This window comes from Fistularia commersonii, chromosome 9 (assembly GCF_037954325.1).
Source record: "Fistularia commersonii isolate RoL2024-O1a breed Wild chromosome 9, RoL_Fcom_v1.0, whole genome shotgun sequence".
In the NCBI taxonomy this organism is placed as follows: Eukaryota; Metazoa; Chordata; class Actinopteri; order Syngnathiformes; family Fistulariidae; genus Fistularia; species Fistularia commersonii.
The window spans coordinates 9,282,550-9,288,600 of record NC_141292.1 but is presented as its reverse complement, the minus strand read 5'-3'; the positions used below and the strand labels follow the sequence as shown (position 1 = coordinate 9,288,600).

The following is a 6,051-nucleotide window of genomic DNA, read 5'->3' as shown; positions in this document are numbered from 1 at the left end:
AAAGGGAACCTCATCTCTGCGACCTCTAGCTCTGCCTGCTGTCTTTTGGTCATTGTAACTGTTTCTAGTCCATATAGCATCAGTCTCACCACTGTCTTGTACCCCTTTCCTTTAATTCTGGCTGATATTCTTCTATCACATAGTACCCCTGAAACTTTTCTTTAGCCATTCCAACCTGCTTGAACCTGTCTCTTCACCTCTTTTCACCACTCTCCACTGCTCTGGACTGTTGACCCCAAGTAGCTGAAATCCTCCAGCTTCTTGATCTCCACTCCCTGTCGCCCCACCGTTCCACCTGAGTTCCTCTCATTCACACACCCACAACCATTCTTGCTAAATCAACCCATAAAATGTACAGGAACATCTAAAAGACATTATAAATATTGAAGCTTGTACTCATTAAATCCATAAATAAATATCACATATAATGCCAAATGTGTTGAATATTCAAGTTGAGTTGATACAACCTAAAATCGGATAAACAATTGTACCAGGCTGAGATGGTAGGATTCTCATTTCACAGACCATTTAACATTAAAATAAACAAAATATTGATAAGCACTACTTGATATTGATAATTAAAAAAAAGAAATAAGGACATGGTAAACAACACCAATTTAATTTAAATTGTTTAATGAATGACATTGTGATATATAATATGTACCAAAACCTCATTCAATGAGATGCCCTTCCAAAAAAATCAATCAATGTTTTTGTCACAATCATGTCTTTAAATATAATTCTTTGAACTAATTTGAACATTTCATAATTCTCTAGCCAGCACAGTGAAGTTTGAGGTGAGTGATCGCCTCACAGAAATAAACAGAAATAATGTCCCCAGTTCCATTCCAACACCTTTCGGTGGGGACTTTGCTCTGCCCTTCTCTGTCAGTGTTTCTTCCAGCTTCTCTGGTTTCCTCCCACAGTCCAAAATCAGAAAGCGGGTCGACAGGAGACCCTAAATTGCCGGGACTCAGTGCAAATTCTGGTGTGATGACATTTTGAACATTAGAAATACAACTTTGAATAAACAGGCGTTTTTCTTTAGTGGAATTAATACGCGTTATGTCAAAAGAAGATCTTTTTTTTGTTTCTTTCTCTGTTTTTTTTTTTTTTTACTTAAACATCCTCATCAGCACACTCCTACCATTAAGTTTATTTGGTGCTTAAACAATATGAAAACATTGGGAGGCAAGTCTAATTACAACCTTAAAAAGGAAGAGAGGGTCTGTTTTCTTTCACATCATCTTGAAGAACTGTTTGTTAAAATCCCATCCATGCTGATGAACCAAAAGCCTGGTTGAGAGAAACTTAGTCTGCGTGGTTCTGCGATGTTCACGTGCCACTTTCACTGACGAGAAGCTGGAATTACAAAGTAAATACAAATTATTATTTCATTTATTTTTAAAATTCTCAGCAGCCGTTCAGGCTTGTAAAACAAGGCTTAGCAACGGTGTAATTCAAATGACCAATGAGAGTCTTATTCATCTAATAAAGAACAGCATCCAAATTAATTATGCATAATCATTAATTTCATATTATGCTTGATTAAATTTTTGTGCTTGTGTTAGGTATTCTTATGAATTTCTTACTCCTGCTGTTTAATTCCCATGAAAAGATCTGCTTCATTTGATCGGATTTCATTTTAATTTCAAATATTGATTTTACTTTCACACATTTTACAGAGAATTTTGAATAACATTGACTGTTTATGATAAACAAACTAATAACCTGCCACAATATATCCTCCCATAATCATCCATTTAGTGATTTGTTCAGCCATTTTTTTTTTCAATTACAAAATTGGATGAGAGCATTTCAGATTTAAGGGATTTTGAAAATCATTATATGTTGCATTGCATAAAATCCATAAAACATGGGGACGATGCCCCTTTTTAAAGAATGGAATTGTAGTGATAGTGGACATTACATAACAATAAAGGTTATGTAGACAAATAGATTGCATTAGATTAAGCGAAATAGAGACTAAATACAAGTAAACATCAATTACTGAACGTAAATGCATGCGAATGTAAGCATGAACATAGTTGCACACAAACACACACACACACACACACACACACACACACACACACACGCACATGCACATGCACATGCACATGCACAGCAGAGTCATTTCACAGATCACAGTGTGAGATAGGGACAATAAAATGGTGCAAAACAAAATACCAAAGTCACTCCAAGGGCAGGCGAAAAGATTTCAAGTACTAAATTGGAGATATTACGCTGGTGATGTAACGAGGTGATTTTTTTTTTCTGTCTTGTAAAGTTATTACCACATTGCACCTTGAGTACTTAATCCACACTTAATCACACGTCCACACATCTACCCGTTAAAATGTTTTATTTACCATGATTTTTCATTTCCTTCCTTTAATATATTTGCCTCGATGTAATCGTGTCCCCCTCATTAATATCAGGGAGACGAAAAAAAAAGCGCCCCCTCATTTCCTGATGCTATCATGCAATTATTTAACAATAACAGTACCCTGGGTGTGGTGATAGTGTGTGTTTGTGCATGTGTATATTTGTGGTTCTTTGTGACATCGGCATGAATTGTGATACTCAAACTGCCATGAAAAGAGCCCAAACAACCACAACAGATGGAGGAATAATGGCCGCTGCTGGTTCATGTGACAGCAGGGAAATTGTAGACCAACTACTTTATCATCTAACCAAGAGGATGTGCCTCCTCCCCATGTCTGTCAACATTCAGCGATAAGTCTATGACTCACACGAACCCTTTCGGCCTGGACCTCCGGCCGCTGCCATCGTTTCTTGGACAGAATTGCGAAGATGATCAGCCCGTACACCACAATAAGGACGCCCAGGGAGTTGGCGAACTTCGCCTCTGCGGGCAGTGAACTGCAGGGCTCCCCGGTGCTTGCATTTTTTTTTCCAACACAAAGAAGCAGCAGGTTATTGAAAAGGAAAATAACAGGATGTGACTTCATCCTGAATCGGCTTTATTTTGCAATTAGTTTTTGTGCCGAGTAGGTTTTGCGCTTTTGGCGAATTTCAGCTCAAAAGCGGAGATTAGTTGTTGAAATTCGATGGCTTACAGGTCGAAAAGCAGTTTCTCATTGATCCCGCTGACACAAGAGGCCAGGCTGAGGATCAGGACCGCCTCCGATCCAAACGTGGACAGGTTTCAAGGCGCTGCGGAACCACATTGGAGAGCGAGGAAGCAAGAAGCCGGCCACGCCGAGGGTCCACTGGGCAGCAGCAACGGGGAACACAAGGACAGCTTGGTTCAGTTATACAGCTTTAATACCCGAGAAAAGCATGACAAAGAGGCGTCCTCTGGGATCAGTGCTGCTCAAACTAAGCAGCACTGATCTCTGAAAGACAATGTTTAGAAATATCTAAAACTACAGGACTGTCTCAGAAAAGTAGAATATTGTGATAAAGTTCTTTATCTTCTGTAATGCAATAAAAAAAGAAAAAAGACTTTTTCATGATATTCTAATATTTTGAGATAGGATTTTTGAGTTTTCTTAAGATGTAAGCCATTATCAGCAATATTAAAATAATAAAAGGCTTGCAATATTTCAGTTGTGATGAATCCAGAATGTATGACATTTTTGTTTTTGTAGTTGCATTACAGAAGGTAAAGAACTTTATCACAATATTCAAATTTTCTGAGACAGTCCCATAAATTGTCTAATGGGGTTGCTGGTTCACGAAAGCTTGTTTGTTCTTTTTACATCAGTCGCTAACTACACTATAGAGGAATAACACACAAAAAGACCCTCACCAATATCTGTTAAGAAACATATTTTCCATTTGAATTGAGTAAATCAAAGCGAAATGTCATTTGTTTGATTGTAAATTAGCTTAGTGACAATACTGATGATTGTCTTCATGCTTATAGTTATCTTATTAAAATGCTATTCATTTTTAAAGGATATTTCTGTTTTAAGATAGCCAGCATGAGGTTATCTTCTCCACCCCACATGCTTTTTCTAACATCCAATGTTTTCAGTACAGTGCAACGCCGCAAAGCACAAGAGGAGCATCAAACATCCGCACCTGCCCAGCAAAGATGGCGACGGTAGAGATTCCAACCCAGCTGTGCAGGGAGTACGTGTGAGGGATGCCAAGGGTTTTGTGGAAGTAGAACATGGCGTGCAGGGCCAGGATGCAAAGGAGCAGGGCTGCCAGCATCAGTCCGGCATGCACCAGCTTCCAGGTGAGTTTCCTGTGCATCCAGGTGAAGGGAGCGCAGTACAACACCGCAGCTGCAGAGGGACCGTAAACCAAAGAATTCTGTTCAATGGGAATTTACCATACAAAGATACTCGCTCTGCTTTTAAATGCTTTTAAACGGCAGAACGGCTGACGGATATTTGTATTTCGAGTGAACATCTCAGCATCGGTCGTTCATTTGAAGCACTGACATATGAAGTGAACTCCGGCATGGACCCGTTTCACTTTAACACCTATCAAGTTGATTTATTTCGATCGGTCGCTTCAGCTTTAGTTTCTGTGTGTGATTACTAATAAAGCGGGACATAAAACGATTCCAGGCTCAAAGGATCAGCAAAACTAATTTTAGCTGAGTCACCATTCTGAAATGTTTTTGATTGGCTTAATAAAACCAAGATGAACATCTGGGATTCCTGGAACACTGTGTGACAGCGGTGTGTGTGCAAAGAAACTATTAAAGCGTTCACAGGATTTCACTGTAAACCTTTCCATAATGACTTATTTCATTTGAATCAGCTCACTGTGCATATTAAGATGGAAATTGATGAGTTTAAACTCGTCAATTTCAGGAAGAAGATCAAATGAGTAACTCAGAACAGTTTTACAGATCTAAATGTGATATTGCCTTTTTTTTTTAATGATTCTGTGTTCTTTTCTGTTTTTTTACACTACTTTTTTTTGTACCCGCTCTTATGTTATTTTGTATCCCTGCATTTTTCCCCAGACTATTCTGCTCCAAGCTGTCTGGTTCAACTATAATGATTTTTCTGTCAGATGATTTAGAAACAGAAAAATGGTTTGAACATGTCTTTCTGTGAGAAAATTTAGTTTTCAAAAATTTCCAGAGCATATTTCTGATTTTATCCATGACTGAAAAATTGGGCCATTTTTCTTTTCCATATTAAAACAGTAAAATTAAATAAAAGGAATTAAGATACACCGTCATTAAGAATTGTATAATCATAAATGCCATATCGCTTGCGTTGTAATTATGTCTTTGTTCATTTCTTTTTTTATTACAGTATAAGCCCTTACCGTTGCCATACAGAACCACCAGGCCTGACAGCATCAGCACCGGGTGCCAGTTGAAATGCAGAGCAGACCCATCCCAGGCGAAACCTCCTCTCCAGTGCGAGCACCAGTAGCTCGCAAAAACACACACAGCAGTCCCAAAGCCAGGCTGAGTGTATAGGTGACATAGAACGACACAAAGGGTCCCATGGTGAGCGTGTGTGTTAAAACCCACTGGGTACCTGGATAGCGAGCGGGATGCGCACTCATAAATAAGCAATGAAAGCCTTTTAAGATTTAATCTTGTTTTTCCACCTCAAGGGTTGATACTCACCAGGTAGGAGTTTCCCTGCTGCACCAACTCTATTGACGCTTTCCGGTTACAGATAATCCCAAACTGGATCTCCGAAAACGTCGAGGTCATCGGCCGATAATCGCGTGGAAGCCCCGTCCGCCGAGTTCAGGGACAGACTGGGCTCTGCAGGGCTGACGATATTCTCCCCTTTCTGCCGGCATTAGTCACAGTTACAAATGGCGTCTCCTAACGCCGCCGTTTTTGCTTGGTCATGTTGCGGTTTAACAAGTATCGATCAATGAAGCAAGTGTCAGCTGTTGTAGTGCTTTTCGTCCAAACACAAGAAGATCGTCATAAGGGAGAAACGTCATGGTGAGTCACATGAATTGAAGTGAAGCGGCGCCATAGCTGAGAATGACAAAACAACATACAATAGATTGGAGAGACGAATAATTGGTAAAATGATACCAAGACTGGGGTGAAAATTAGTGAAATCGATCACTAGGAGTTTTCAA

The 6,051-nt window shown here is 39.4% G+C and overlaps 1 pseudogene across 1 annotated transcript; it reads right to left on the bottom strand.

Moving 5' to 3' along the window:
• Positions 1-1,279: 1,279 nt before the first annotated feature.
• LOC147231146 (lysosomal membrane ascorbate-dependent ferrireductase CYB561A3-like) lies at positions 1,280-5,451 on the bottom strand (annotated as a pseudogene). Its single transcript, XR_015106644.1, has 5 exons — positions 5,266-5,451; positions 4,054-4,262; positions 3,084-3,236; positions 2,763-2,919; positions 1,280-1,362 (listed from the first exon to the last, which is right to left on the bottom strand). The product of XR_015106644.1 is annotated as a lysosomal membrane ascorbate-dependent ferrireductase CYB561A3-like (transcript).
• Between the last annotated feature and the right edge of the window lie 600 nt (positions 5,452-6,051).